This window comes from Haliotis asinina, chromosome 10 (genome assembly GCF_037392515.1).
Source record: "Haliotis asinina isolate JCU_RB_2024 chromosome 10, JCU_Hal_asi_v2, whole genome shotgun sequence".
In the NCBI taxonomy this organism is placed as follows: Eukaryota; Metazoa; Mollusca; class Gastropoda; order Lepetellida; family Haliotidae; genus Haliotis; species Haliotis asinina.
The window spans coordinates 48,511,304-48,528,415 of NC_090289.1; the positions used below are offsets into that span (position 1 = coordinate 48,511,304).

General features: G+C 38.7%; 1 protein-coding gene across 2 annotated transcripts in view; it reads left to right on the forward strand.

The window, feature by feature from the left end:
* Positions 1–14,409: 14,409 nt before the first annotated feature.
* Positions 14,410–17,112, forward strand: part of LOC137298081 (serine-rich adhesin for platelets-like) — a 47,783-nt gene continuing 45,080 nt past the window's right edge. The window contains exon 1 of one of the 2 annotated variants that reach the window (XM_067830149.1): positions 14,410–14,577. The gene's annotated coding sequence lies outside the window, so the exon portion shown is untranslated. The remainder of the gene's footprint in view (positions 14,578–17,112) is intronic. The other variant, XM_067830148.1, reaches the window with a different exon arrangement.

Consider the following 17,112-nt stretch of genomic DNA (forward strand, 5'->3'; position numbering starts at 1 on the left):
TACTAACTTCTCCATATTCTCTTTGCAAACAGCAATATCTCCCAGGAATATGCTCTAAATAGACTGAAGATGTTTATTCACCGTTATATCTCCTTGAACGATGAGCAACATTTTCGTATAACTGCCCATGGCATTTTGCAATGGTGTTTAAGGCGATATTTATTTACTTGGAACTAAGACCTTTCTGCAGAATAAAACACTTGGTTGAAGTGATTATAATTCTGTGATTAGTGATCTGTGCGTTTCAGGCCTGCCGTAAACTTTTACGACATATGGACACACCTTAGTAGAAACGTAGAAATTCTGTAACTCGTACCTATCAGTGACTTTCGTAAGGGAAGACATAGCTGATACACAGTACCGTCCCAGAGGAAAAGGCCACGTTTGCACGCAGGCCATTATAACATGAGTGAGTAAAAATACTTTTAGGGAAGTCAATATTCAAGTAACATCACAGCATGTATGTTTCTCAGATATTGTACCCATGTGAGTAGTCGAACCAGGATGTAAGATATGACGAGCAAATACTTTATCATACAGACTATCCATGCGTTCTCCAACAGATGAGGACATGTTTGGGCAAAGTAGGATGTAGCCTGTCTCATCAGCTTGTGTATTCTCCATTGACCGTAAACAGTTTACATTCCTGTGAAGATACTCTGTTAAATGACTTCCATATATTGCAGTGGTGGTTGATACAAAATCCAAAGTTTCACAATCATGATCGTTTATTATACATGTTAAATGAATATCTGAATAGTTAGACAGCGCTATTCATCAGGATTTCAGGGAACAAAGCCATAAACCTATACGTGATGAGTAATTGTAATATATTAACTCTTAAAGGATAAATGTGTCAACAATTAATATCAATTCTAAACACGAACATATTTGCGAAACTGTTGTTGCATTTTTACACACATACAATCATGCTTTCAAACTTGTTTTCGTGAGGGTGGATGTTAAAAACACAAACACTGAAATTACCCGTTTTTTCAGGACACGTATCCCACAAGGGTTAAGATGGATTGATACGTGAAAGCACAGAAAACACTCTATTTACATGCTAACCTTAAAAGCAGTTTAACAGGTCTGAACCAATATACAATCTTCAACGCAAACAAAATCTGTTAGCTATTGTGTTCTATTAACAAACGCACGTGATTGCGTCAACGGATATTTTGGCCTTAAAGCGATTCTTAATATTGTTTCTGAATGAACTGATTTCCTTGCAGTATCCTATGGCAAGCCGTTTTTAAATTTATTAAGGAATTACAGATATTTCCAAGTGTTTTAAAGATGTCCTCATTAATTTAAAGATAGTGTATTACAGATATCTTCAATCAAATTAGAGATATCTTTCATTCAATTATATATATCTTCAATTCTTGCTATGACTGATGTCTAAAATTGTTTTACAGATATCTTGATTTGATTTGAAGATACCTCGAATTGAATTAGAGATATCTTCAACTGGATTAAAGAGTTCTTGAATGTTAACGATTTCAAGGGATCATCAAGTACCTCCGGTTACACATCCGTAAATACCTCCGGATGGAAAATGGGGGTGAGCATGCATTTACAGCATGATGCGGTCCTATACAAACATGAGACATGAGAACACCGCCTGTATAAATTCTACCCAGATTCTCGTGGTATATTATTATTTTCTCGAGTCAATTCCTGTATCAAAGGTAGCGAGCTCACACATGTGGCAATGCGCGATTTTCGCCGCTTTTTCACTTTGACAGAACGAATAAACTTTGGGTTTTTCATTAACCATTGGACACAAAAGACGTGTGGTTTGTCTTAAGAGGAACACCAAAATTAATTCATTCTTTGAAAAATTTGTAGTAAATTAATACCGAAAGCTTAAAAGATGCTTCACTCGCGCCTGACAACAAAACAAACGGGTTACGTACATCTGTCGCCAGAGCACTGCAGCGAACCGCAGTGACGTCTTGTAAGGAAGGGTTTTCGGTTAGCTGTATACATGTATATAAAATGTGTAACAAGCCCGTACTTTTGCTGATTTCTCGACGTCAACAAGAACATGCTGAATCATTGTCATGCACAAATTTCCACCGGACCCCAGATGGCTGGACCCTCCCTCGCTTCCAAGATAGAGCATGCTATTTAAGATTAGTTTTGATCACGATAAAAACAAAACATGCATAACAAATTTCTTCCTCGGAAGCGAGGCAGTGGTCCATGCTACAATAATATTGTAAGTAGAATTATATCGACACTCACTTGTCTTCCAAGCGTGAAATAGTTATCTTATAAGTACATCAATCAAATATATATTTTACTAGCAGTAGAAAGTACTTTAGATTTTGTAGCTCGGTGAAAATAGACCTTTATCCTCAAACTGGCGGATGCTCTCCACCAGGCGCAGCTACTTTCTTTTCAAAATCGTGGCGTCAGAGGTTGAAGTTAGTTTGAGAATCAATTAGATTATGGTTTGTTTTCATGAAGTTAGAAAATCAAAACTATTTCCTTCTTGTAGTTGAATGTGTTTTGAATCATGGCCAAAAGGATTTTGCATGACACAGCTCAATTTATAACCATTCTGACAAGCGATTTTGAAAGAATCGTCTGTGAAAACAAGTGGTAACTCGGAAGCTATGGGCTAATGTATAACGTTATTTTCTACTTTCATGTCACAATCTACACATTTCCTAACAGAGAGGATGTCATACGTATCATTACAAAAAGATACTGGGGTCAAGCAAAGCACAGGACACTTGAACCCCTTGATACCGAGGGTCTTCTTCTGACGCACATCTAGATCTTCCTAAGATCTTTGTATATGCATGATGATTAGTGTAGATGTCACCTAATTCCCGTTCAGGGTATAAACACACTGATATTAGGGGAAAAGCTAATGGATTCCCCCGTTCCAATTGTCTAAACAGGTTTGATTTAAGTGAAGTACAATATTGTCTCACAAGAACAGCTCTTGAAAAAATTGTCTTGTCATTTGGCACATGGGTCAGTGATAATGTAAACACCCGGTGAGTCTGTCAAAGGGTGCTTGGTCGTTCATACTCTTACTTGTAGTGTGCATGATCCAATATTGTTTATTCATAGAATGCTAACAACAAAATAAACGTGTTCAGATATAATAGCCCATGATAATATGGACAACTTTGTCCAGAGGAATGTACTTTATGACTGTAGTAACAGTTACTAACGAATTGCTTATCATGAATTTAAGTTTGCCTGGACTTTGAACACTAAATTTGGGATGTTGTTACGAGTGTGTATTTTCTGTATATTTTTGTTATTAATTCAGTAATAATTATTATTGGGTCACAACATTTAGTGTGTTGAACATTAAATATAATGGTCACATTTTGTTTCAATAGCTGGTCAGCACTTTTATAATTCTTGCTTTCCGGAATTTATCTGCTCCTAGTTTTCGATGTTCACTTCCGGGATACTGTTTCGAGACCATTCTATAGTGTTAACGATGTTCGTTTGTGCCCGAACTTTCGGGAAAGGACTTTGTAAATATATATAAAGGCTGGTTGCCGTGTGGAGGGCGACACTCATTTACATTTTAAGTGAACGATTGTAATCGTGTTTCAAAAGCATGTACAATTCATGTGATGTGCGGGGGTTTTTTTTCCAATAACAGTTCCTGTCATATTCCAAGATTAGGTATAATTTCACGACTGGAAAATTGAAGTATGGAAATGTTTACCAGAAGTGACCTTCAAGTTGGCTTAGGGGTGCTCAGTCAGCATTGTATGTGTACGTTCTATACGTACCATAAGATAAACGAAGTTTCAAACTTGGCCAAGGTTACGTATAGAATTACATGTATGCAAAGCACATTTACGTAAAAAGAGGGACACACTCAGAACCCTTGCAAATACTGATACGCTAACAGTCACAAATAATTATCATCTCAGGCCAGCATCCATACAGGATTACGTAATACGTAGTAAAGTTTAAGTGAAGGCGTGGTAAAGCAGGGTATTGCAGACACGCCTTAAATAATCCATGTGGATACGAAAGATAGTTTTGTTGCTGAACACATATCTTGCTATTATGCTTACATGCAATACTGAATAGGAATATCCCGTTTTAGAAAATACCTTTATGACTGGCATTTTGAAGTTCGCTGAAGCATAATTTCATTTAATTATCAACCTGTGAATTTGAGACGGATATTTACAAACTTCTTGTACTAAGAAACGAGCATACATACTATAAGTTATCACATCGTGTCGAGGGAAATACGGGGTTGTATTCCCCGAGGACATTTATCTAGCTTAATGTTTTCACTAAATCAAAACAAAACAACACGCATCGAATCGACTTGCTGCCATGTTGACACCAGCTGATCGTTTGACCTCAATGCACCGCACGTTACTAAAGGCTTGTCGATGCACGCTTTTCTCACTTCCGTCGTCACCGAGGCGTAGCGGGGTGATATGACTTTCGTAGCGGGAGGACACTACTTTTATACTCCTTCTCGTGGATCGTGATGGATGTACATGGTATTTTATCAGAGTCACGCGGACCAATCAAAACTCGACCTTCTTACAGGAGGCTAGATACAGGATATTATACGAGTGCCCATGTCATACTATGTTTACGACACGAGTGTCTTTTTGTTGGTCCCTCCCGGATGAGAGCGATGGAGATACCGGTATTTCGGCACACATGTCGTAAACATGTTATGAGATGGGAACGAATATAATGTTCTATCTATTACCGATGAAACTGAGGAAATTAAGCCCATATCTAGTTTCAAACATGGGCTTGCTACCCGCTGCCGCGGCATGTAAAACGCATCGTTATAGAGGTAACGTGACATCATGACAAAGTGATATATTACCGTAGGCATCGTATGAAACGTATGAACCCCTATATATACGTATTCATAATTAATAACATACTATATTTAGATATTTCATTTTACCTTTGTATTGTACACAACTTGGCTGAAACCCTGCATTATAATATGCAATAAGAACTAACCAAAACTACTACTAAGTTCCAAAACTGAATTAAATTTGTCTGCAATACTGCCGATGTGACGATAATTTGTACCTCACTCATTGGCAGTTCCGCCTCGAGATTTGACAATCTGTCCAACACAGGTTCAATGCAAACCTTTCAATTCGATGTCTGTAGAGATGCTGTGCTTCATCTCTATACTGAAGGTTGTAGACGCAAAATCATGCTCCAGTTTTGCCGTTGTGTCTGTACGGTGCTGCTAAATCGCAAATATTGTCGTCGATGTATATGTCGCAACGCATCAACAAACGGCTGTCCAGGTGTTACGAATCCCAGTCTTTGTGTCAGCAGCATGCCGAGGGAACACCCAAGTGCAGTCATGCCTGTTCGGTTGGTGACTCTTGGTCCACACCGATCATAGGTGCATGTAAATACTTACTTCATAAACGAGATATGGTGTTCTCATGCACAATGAGGTTGTTAAGAATGAGGTTATGTTTACTGTAGTCTTCCAGTCTCCCACTTCCAACAAGGCGATACACATTTGTCTAAATCTTTGACGAACCTTATCATGCAAGTGCAAACAGAATTCGTTTCAATAATGTTTTCATGAAGTCTTGCAAGTAGCTGTATGAAGTAACAAAACTTTAGGATAGTTACACAACCAATAGTCAACATAAAATTACTTTTCTGTTACAAGTTTCGTTAATAAAAACATCAACATTTTTTTATGCTTTTACTTCGCCTGTTTTGAAGAGTATGTTTTAGATTTTATCGCACTAACAGTCTTTAGCTCATTTACCTGGTGTCTTCCCTTATTTGTAAGATATTCGGTCCAGGTTTAGGGGTAAACATTTCCCTCAAAAGTAAGCCTCTCCACGGGTACCAATTATGATCCCCTTTTTGTCGATCTGTTTCTTAACGCATATGAATCAGAGTTTCTTCTTGGGCTGGTAAAAATTGAAACTAGGTACTTTAGCCTAGATACTTAACTTACGCTTAAGGAGAATCGATGATCTATTATCGACCAATAATCACAAAAACGAGAACTTGATATTAAGGAGACTTGATATTAAGGAGACAAGTGATACCGCCTAAACTGTTTCATATCTGGATATACGCACAAAGACGTAGAATGATAATAGAATAGAAGAGGGATGATTTCAAATTTTCAGTAGCCAACTTCTCTTTCACGTCGAGCAATGTTCTAACAGCTGCAGCATTTGATGAATACATAGGGGCGTCTTTGGCCAGAGAGCTGTCTATGGCGTCAGGCTAGTCCTCTCGCGAGCTTGAGGTGCTGGGATCGAGTCCAATACTGACCGGGTGTGAAAACCGTGGCGTCAACACTGTGTAGGATCTTTCGGTCCTAGTGAACAGTACACAATGCTGTGCCCATAAAAGAACCCTCGAATACGTTGGTATATGACCAGTTGGTGACTCCATGATCGCCGTCGAGGTTTCCGTGCAGAATGTATAGTACGCACAGGAAGGGAGCCAGTGATATAGTATTACGGATTAAGATGTACAGAGAAGAAAATACTACTTAATCTCTTCGAAGTTTGTACATCTCAATAACACTCCTTACATCCATTGCATAAACATATCACTTGATCTCGTTGATCTCTGTACATCTCAGTCTGTAATACTGTCAAGATCACAGATGATTTCGTTTATATAATTAGTTTATGGTACTGTAAATAGATGTAGTATGGTATTGTTAGAGTGTGTTATATATTGTTGGGAGTTGTTGTTAGATTATGTTCGGTAATACTATGGGAACAGGGTTATGTTCAGGGAAGCGTGACCAGGTATGGCCAGAGAGCTGGGGTGTTAATTTGTAAACAATAGAGAGGTGTTGAGTAGCTTGGGTATGGGAGGTCAATATAAATAGTGAGGAAGGGTAGTAATCTGCACAGTCAGCCAGAATCACCACTGTGTTCACCTGTATGGGTTCAACTTTTGTATGGGATTGCATCTCACGCTGGCTGGCGTAAGTTTTTATTATCATTATTACTTTTGTATTTATTGATTGAGTAGATGTAGCAAGAAATTGTTTTACTGATGTAGTATTTCTAGATATATGTGCATATTGTAACACTATATAGCCACAAAGCCATTCAAAATTTGAATGTTATCGTTCCACAAAAACTGTTCCACTTTCAAATATGTAAATCGGAGTAAAGTACATGCATAAAGTATAAGACATTGACACATGTCTTACTGAGTAACTGTAGTTACTTATATTGTATTGTAGTGTCCCGGAACTGGCCGGTTATCCTTAAAGTAAGGAGAGGGGTATTATCTCCGCCTGTAAGGAGACAGACAAGAGTCTTCACTGTTGTGTAAGGAGCATGTATCTCCTAGTAATGTGAGATGTGGATGGCACAGCCATCAACCATTACACAGGCCCCTTAAACTCCGTGAGGGAAACCATCGCCTGGGTGTGAGGGATACCACACAAATACCATGACGTCACCAAGTGGAACCAAAGTGCACTGACATTCTGATTACATTGTAAAGAGAAAGTGTTCTCTCTGAGTGGCTAATTCCTTTATTGTTATTTAGTTCAATTGTTTAGTTTCTGATTGGGATTATATGTAATCATTATCTATATTAGTGAGGGTATTAGGATTTTAGTGTAGTTAGTAGTAGTAGTAGTATTATTAGAACTTTAGCAATATAAGTGGTAGACAGAACTGTATATGTAGCTAGGTTAGGTAATTAGATTAGTTAGTTGTATTTGCACCTGTAGAATTAGTTTAGTATAGGTATTGGGGTTACTTATATCTTAAGGGGAGGAATAAAGTTTTGCAAAACAAACTATTCTTCTGTTGTGGTTACTTTGGTATGTGACATTTTGGTGGCAGCGGTGGGATAATTAGATTATTTGTCACTATCAAAGGGAACCCTAGTTGTGTTCTGTAGCGCATTTGATGTAGCGTTGTTGATTGTATATCGCTGCAGAATCTTTGTGTCCATAAAGAAGGGTTAGAACATACGGCACCACTTCTGCGTCCTTGAGTGTATGATTTGGAATTCAAGGGTGGAGGGTGTATTGTGGTTATTGGTCAGTTAAGGCCATTGGTTCGTCGTGAACATTTTGAACATTGGGATATATGGGAAATCACCTCCGGTTTTATTCTTGGTAGGATCCCTATTTATTCCAGACAGTTTGACTTTTTGTGTACCCTGCTTTGCCCTCATACAGACAATTATGGACATTGACAAACTTATCAAACTGGGTCAGAGTTTAGGGTATGAGAAAGATGATTTGAGAGTGTTTGTGAAAGAGCAAATGGAGTTGGAGAATGAGAAAGAAAAGGACAGGCTCGAACGGGAGGAAAGAGCTAGGGAGCGGGAGATTAAAAAGTTAGAACTGGAGGAAAGAAAGGAGAAAGAAAGGTTAGAATGGGAACGAGAGAGAGAACGATTAGAATTGGAGAAAGAAAAGTGTAAAATACAGTCAAATGAAAGAATAGAACTAGCCAAGTTAGAAAAGAGTGCGGCAGGAAATCAAGAAGGGCAGGTAGGAGAGAATAGATCGGCAGCCATTCCCAAGATGCCTAAAATGCCTCCATTTGACGACCACAATGACAATATTGATGCATATCTGCAAAGGTTTGAACGTGTAGCTACAGCGCAAGGCTGGGACCCGTCCCATTGGGCAGCTTACCTGTGTACTCTGCTGAAAGGTAAGGCTTTAGAAGTATACTCCCGGTTAAATGCCTTTGAGGCTGAAAATTACAATGCAGTTAAAACTGCATTACTTAAACGCTATGAAATGACTGAGGATGGATTCCATCAGAAATTTAGGACTGCTAAAACTGAAACAGGTGAGATTTTCACACAATTTGTAGTTAGAATTGAGAACTATTTCAACAGATGGATTGAACTAAGTGGTACACAAAAGACGTTCGAAGGTGTGAGAGATTTGCTGCTGCGTGAACAGATTTTGAATGTGACTGGAAGGGATCTGGGTATATTCTTGAGAGAGAGAAAGCCAAAAGACGCGATGGAAATGGCTAGACTAGCAGAGCAATTTATAGAAGCTAGAGGTACGAGTCATGGAAGATACAATAGACCAGTTATTCCAGGTCAAACTGACAAGCAGGTTTCCAAAGGGAAAATAGTCGAGGGTAGCGCATCAGGTAAACATGGTACTTGTTCCAAACAATTTGTTCCTATTAAGGAAAGGACATGTTACAACTGCAATCAAACTGGGCATTTGGCAGCACAGTGCAAGAAACCCAAGTTTAAAGTGGCAAGTATCCAGGTGAGTGAAGACAACACAAACATGTCTCTAATACATCCAGATAACACAAAAGTAGAGCCCTGCATACATGAAGTTCTAGATGGTGATGCAGCAACTTCAGAGGAGGTTACTAAAGCAGATGTAGCCTCAGGGAGTGTGCTTACCAAAGATCACCGCATGCCATTTTATCAGGGAAAGGTAAACGACACTCCAGTAGATGTGCTTAGAGACACGGGATGTAACGGTGTAATAGTGAGGAGGTCAATGGTAAAAGACTTCAGAAACACAATCTTGTAAATTAGCAGATAGCAGGATCTTGACACTTCCGGTAGCATGGATTACTGTAAATACGCCCTTTTACACGGGTATGGTGAGAGCAGCATGTATGGACACACCAATCTGTGACTTAATATTAGGCAATATTCCCGGAGTTAGAGAGCCAGGAGATCCAGACTTGATGTGGGATAAGCAGGACATTAAAACAGTAGGTGCTGTAGAGACAAGGAGCCAGAGAAGAGTACGCCAAGTAGGCATGGAACCCTTGAAGACATTGGAACCTGTTGGGTTGACACTGAGTCGAGGTGAGTTCGTATCCCTACAACATCAGGATTCAAGTCTGAACAAAATAAGAAAATTAGTGGAAGAAGGTAAGATTAGGGAGACCCGACATAGTACTTCCTCTTACTTTGTGGAGAATGATATGCTGTATAGGAAGCATACTTCCAATAAAATGGACAATGGTAAACAAGTTGTACAGGCAGTAGTACCGGTTGGATTGCGCACACAGGTAATGAAGGTATGTCATGAAGCACTGATGGGTGGACATCTTGGAATCAAGAAGACTCTAGATAGGGTAATCTCACAGTTTTATTGGCCAGGAGTAATTGGTGATGTCAGAAGACATGTTCAGTCTTGTGATATTTGTCAACGTACCATGCCGAAGGGAAAGGTAAGGAAAATACCACTGGGACAAATGCCATTAATTGAAGTGCCATTTGAGAGGGTAGCTGTTGATTTGATTGGTCCATTGTATCCTGTCACAGACAAGGGTAATAGGTATATACTGACGGTGGTTGATTATGCAACACGATACCCAGAAGCAGTAGCTTTACCCAGAGTAGAGACGGAATATGTTGCCGAAGCTCTGTTCGAGATATTCAGTAGGGTTGGTATCCCCAAGGAGATATTAACAGACATGGGAGCCCAGTTCACGTCAGGCGTGATGAAGGAGGTAAGTAGACTATTGTCCATACATCAGCTTACTACTTCCCCTTATCATCCAATGTGCAATGGCCTAGTGGAGAAGTTCAATGGAACCTTGAAGACGATGCTGAAACGGATGTGTGCAGAACGACCAAATGACTGGGACAGGTATGTACCTGCTTTGTTATTTGCTTACCGAGAGGTACCTCAAGAGAGTTTGGGTTTTGCCCCATTTGAACTCTTATATGGACGCACTGTGAGAGGACCAGTACAGATTCTGAGGGAAATCTGGACAAGAGATATACCAAATCCAGAGGTAAGAACCACATATGAGTATGTGCTAGATCTTCAAAACCGTCTTGAGGAGACTATTCACGTAGCACAGCAAGAACTTCAAAAGAAAGCATGTAAATACAAAAAGTTCTTTGATGTGAAGTCCAAGCCAAGAAAAATGAAGGTTGGTGATAAAGTATTAATTCTGTTGCCCACTGATTCAAACAAACTGTTGCTGCAGTGGAAAGGGCCATATGAAATACTGGATACCTTTGGCATTGGCAATTACAGAATACAGGTTGGTAACAAGATTAAAACCTATCATGCCAATCTACTGAAAAGGTACATTGAGAGAGAGGAGGTCAAGGACACAGCTGTATGTGACGTCAGCATAGCTCAACTTGTGCATGTCAGTGCTGGTCTGGTGGATGTCAAGGCTGAAGAGGTGAGTATGTTAGACATAGCTTCACCTTCTTTAGTTTCTAAGGAAACGTATCAGGATGTAGACATTTCTGAAGATTTGACAGAGGAGCAACAAAATGATGTGAAGGAGCTCATAAGTGAATTCAAAGATGTACTGAGTGATTTACCAGGGAAGGTAGATTGTATGGAATATAAGATCAAGCTGACATGTAATAAGCCTATACGATCCAAGCCCTATCCACTTCCTCATCATATGAGAGATGTTGTAGCCAAGGAGATACAGCTAATGTTAGACATGGGGGTGATAGAACCTTCTCAGTCACCATATGCATCCCCCATTGTACTTGTGAAGAAGCCTGACTCGACTTACAGATTTTGTACCGATTTTCGCAAACTGAATCAGGTGACCGTATTTGATGCCGAACCAATTCCATTAGCTGATTCCATCTTTGCACGGTTACGGAACTGTAAATATCTTACCAAAATTGATGTAAGCAAAGCATATTGGCAGATTCCAATGGAAGAGAGTAGCAAAGAACTGACAGCATTTATAACTCCTGATGGATTATACCAATGGAAGGTGATGCCATTTGGAGTAGTTAATGCACCTGCAGTATTTTCCCGACTGATGAGACAAGTATTGCACAACATACCAAATACAGACAACTTCATAGACGACATCATAGAAGGAACTGAGAACTGGTCACACCACATGGTAAGTCTGAGAGCAATATTTACGAGGTTAAGACAATTCCATCTTACAGCTCGACCTTCAAAGGTAAAAGTGGGATATAAACATCTGGACTTTTTAGGGCACAAGGTGGGTAGTGGTCTAATTCGACCAGAAGGTAAGAATGTAGAAAAGATCCTAAATGTGGAGCGACCTCAAACCAAGAAACAAGTGAGAGCGTTGTTGGGACTGACCGGGTACTACCGGAAATTTATCCCAAACTATGCAGCCATAGCAGTTCCGCTAACTGATCTCACAAAGAAAGGAAAGCCAAACAAGGTAATATGGACAGAAAGCCAGGAATTAGCTTTCACTACGTTAAGAACCCATATGTCAAGTTTTCCTATCTTGAAACTACCCGACTTGAAGAAACCATTCTTGGTAAGAACAGACGCTTCTGAAATTGGAATCGGAGCTGTACTGCTACAAGAACAGGAAGGTGAGCGATTTCCAATATTGTTTGTGAGTCGGAAGTTAGTAGATCGTGAGAGAGCGTATTCTACAATAGAAAAAGAGTGTTTGGCTATTGTGTGGGCAATACAGAAGTTAGAAAGATATCTGTATGGGAGAGAATTTATTTTGGAGACTGACCATCAGCCCTTAATATGGATGACCAAGGCAAAAATGACCAATGGACGAGTGATGAGGTGGGCCCTGACTTTGCAACCCTACAGATTTCTAATTCGTGCAATCAAAGGAAGTGAGAATGTTGGGGCTGATCTCTTGAGCCGGTGTTCACCCTAGTCATACTATGTGTATGGCAGTGTGTAAATAATGTACTCTCTGCATATCCAGATTATTTGTCAGCAGTTATTTCTTATGTATTACTGTGCTATTGTACATTTAGACAATTGTGTTTTATGATATTTATGCATTAAAACAAACTTAAATGTGATCTTGAGTGTAATATATAATTGTACTTGTGTACAATTACTTGAAGAGGGGAGTGATGTCAAGATCACAGATGATTTCGTTTATATAATTAGTTTATGGTACTGTAAATAGATGTAGTATGGTATTGTTAGAGTGTGTTATATATTGTTGGGAGTTGTTGTTAGATTATGTTCGGTAATACTATGGGAACAGGGTTATGTTCAGGGAAGCGTGACCAGGTATGGCCAGAGAGCTGGGGTGTTAATTTGTAAACAATAGAGAGGTGTTGAGTAGCTTGGGTATGGGAGGTCAATATAAATAGTGAGGAAGGGTAGTAATCTGCACAGTCAGCCAGAATCACCACTGTGTTCACCTGTATGGGTTCAACTTTTGTATGGGATTGCATCTCACGCTGGCTGGCGTAAGTTTTTATTATCATTATTACTTTTGTATTTATTGATTGAGTAGATGTAGCAAGAAATTGTTTTACTGATGTAGTATTTCTAGATATATGTGCATATTGTAACACTATATAGCCACAAAGCCATTCAAAATTTGAATGTTATCGTTCCACAAAAACTGTTCCACTTTCAAATATGTAAATCGGAGTAAAGTACATGCATAAAGTATAAGACATTGACACATGTCTTACTGAGTAACTGTAGTTACTTATATTGTATTGTAGTGTCCCGGAACTGGCCGGTTATCCTTAAAGTAAGGAGAGGGGTATTATCTCCGCCTGTAAGGAGACAGACAAGAGTCTTCACTGTTGTGTAAGGAGCATGTATCTCCTAGTAATGTGAGATGTGGATGGCACAGCCATCAACCATTACACAGGCCCCTTAAACTCCGTGAGGGAAACCATCGCCTGGGTGTGAGGGATACCACACAAATACCATGACGTCACCAAGTGGAACCAAAGTGCACTGACATTCTGATTACATTGTAAAGAGAAAGTGTTCTCTCTGAGTGGCTAATTCCTTTATTGTTATTTAGTTCAATTGTTTAGTTTCTGATTGGGATTATATGTAATCATTATCTATATTAGTGAGGGTATTAGGATTTTAGTGTAGTTAGTAGTAGTAGTAGTATTATTAGAACTTTAGCAATATAAGTGGTAGACAGAACTGTATATGTAGCTAGGTTAGGTAATTAGATTAGTTAGTTGTATTTGCACCTGTAGAATTAGTTTAGTATAGGTATTGGGGTTACTTATATCTTAAGGGGAGGAATAAAGTTTTGCAAAACAAACTATTCTTCTGTTGTGGTTACTTTGGTATGTGACAAATACTATCTCACTGGCTTCCTGTAAAATGCTATATAAATTCCTCGTAAACATAATCTGGCATTCACCTGATGGCGGACAAGAAGTAGTCCCGTCGTGTTGTAAATATTAAAGAAGTTGTAAATACACACAGTCAGTTGTTACGTACGCAGTTAGCTGCGATGTAAATATGTCAGATCTGTATTTGATATGTCCAGGCATTGACACAGTTGTTTTCATATTCCTGTGGAATGTTTTTCAGAACTATAGAACGGACTGGCAAAATGGTCACATGTTCTCAATGATTACACCGCGTGACGAAACACGTTTTCCAACACATTTATCCTATATGTGTATCAAGTAAGAATTCTTTTGTTAGCTTATGTCAACAGCTGTTGTGAAGGTGCACCTCTCATTCAAAGCGCTGATGCATAAGAAGAAGCTTTCGGCGAAGTTTACTGGCGGAATAGTGGGTATATAAGCCCCTTGCCTCATTCAACGACCAGTCCATTTGCATCTGTGAAGGAGGCTGCAACATTCTACATCACAGAGTGACGTAACACCTGGAACCCACAGAACTTGGTAAGTGGACACATACACCTACTTTGTATACGTTTACACGTCTTAAAGTTTGCTTACAGAGAATCGTCCCCATATATTTTATCAGTTTTTATTTGCTGTTTTGTTATTCATCCTCACACTCAGAATATTCGTGATACCACAGCTTGTGGTCAGCAATCGACTCTAAGCAAAACAGTGATTTATATTCTAAGCAATGATCACACCCTTTGGGTACGAGGTCACATAGCATGACTACACTACCCGATCACCTCTTATGATCACTACAGGTGATCGCATAACTCGTCATCCGCATGAAGGTGTCACGGAATAGCCTCTGGGCATCATCATCATCTCTATATGAAGATGCATAACTCAAGTGTATTCAGAAGATATTACAACACAAACTTTCACACATGAAACACCCATCTTCACACTCACTGTACACAGCTGGCATCTAATCAGTTTGGCTCAATACCGGAAACTGTTAAAAACTCCATTTCGCAAAATACTCCACTCTGTTTTAACATGCTATTTACACATAAACCGGTGTCTTGTAAAACAAAATCGTAAAGTTGAAAAGATTATTGTCAAGAGCTGAATAAATGATAACAATCAGTGAAAATTGGCGACTTCATATTAACAAAACTTTACAACAAAATGCAGCTGTTCACATGCATGATATTTTCAGCAGTTGGATGTAAGATCCCCGTGCAATTCCTCAGGGTTTGCAGGTGATTCCAGGTTAGTAGAGATATCAACCTTCTATGTAACCATATACAGCCGAGCTCTGTTGTCTCAATATTCATAGGACCAAGACAAAATACTGAGTTATCCGAACTTTGAGACATCTGCCCAGGGCATATTATAACATGTCACCATGAAAGGAAACATTACAATACCATACACCATAGAGTGACTGTTTTAAGTGAATCCAGACTTTTGAAAGGAAGCATATATCTGTGCCAACATATGAATATGGAACTGATTAAAATGTTCGGTTCAAAGATAGTATTGTTAAATGACCGTTCATGCTGCACACATGAAGGTCACACAAGAGTCAAAGATGCGTCGTCAACTAGGCCTCTGTCGCTGGGTCCACTCCAGATCTGGTACACATTCAAGTATAAGTAGAGTTTTGGACTCCAAGGGTTACAACATATTTTCGTCACAAACACACGACCTGTCCAAGATCATGTCTTCTATGGGACATTATAACAAAGTGCCGTCTGCCTTTAGTCGCCATCATGTCGCGATCATGCACCCATCACAGGCAATATCTGCTGATGTATAGAAGCCCCCCACCTTACCGGACTTCACACTTATATATATATATATATATATATATATATATATATATATATATATATATATATATATATATATATATATATATATATATATATATATATATATATACAGTTCACTATATCACTATATCAATCTTTTTTGTGTATTGCAAACAATTACTTAAATTCACAAGAAATACATATTACACTACGTGTAAAATAACGCCGTCATACAATTCACACATCAATACAATTCATACAATTTCCACCAATACTCAGATTTCACACACAAAGCCTACACTGCATTCGCATTAAAAGAAACATTCACAATATCGTTCAATGCAAAAAATGACAAAGTTAAACATTCTAACCAAATAGTAGAAGCGATAAACAAATAAACAATACTCTACCACTTCCATAGTACGCTCAAGTGACAATGTTCCACAGATACAGAACCTACCAGTAATACCAATTCTAATGATAGTTCATATACTCTTCAAAAAGGAAGCATGACAAGGGGAAAAAAATTGACTTTGAAGGAACTATTTGACACAGACTAATTCCTGCTGAAACCCAACAATGGTTGCCGACGACAAAACGATTGAAAAGAAAAACGTTAAGCAAAAATGTAACTTCACACTCCCGTCTGTAATCAATGGCCACATGCCTCAGTTTATTGCATGAAGGTCATAGGCCCATATACAAAGTTGATATGCGCAATATTGTATAGCATGTACAACATACATCACACACGATACATTGAATCTTTTCTCAATACATGCGCATGATAAATAAATAGAGCTACCTTATATTGCAATATGGTTGCCTCAAAAGAAAGTATTGAATACAGTGTTGAGGCATTGATACTTGATCGCAGTCTTTGTGGAAAATACATTTACCTTATCTCATTACATACAGGAAAAAGAAATAGAAATGCAATTCATTCTCTATAGCATTACAAAATGGACAGAACTTTTGTGACATAATAATAGATAAATATGTGTTCCTTGATTTTGTTGTGTACGTTTTATAGACACAACTCGGGTTCGAGTAAAGATATAATAAATTCACGATAGCAAGCATATCTTGAACTTCATATAAAGATGAATGCCAGCCTTGTTTAAGGATATAGATAGCTACATGGTGAAAAAATGTTTGGTAAACGCGTTAACGCCCCAACGATTTGGGATAACCATTCAAATTCAAAGCAGTATCTAAATAAGAGCAGATGAATACGGGCTGCCCAAGTATTCTTACCAATATCATCAAG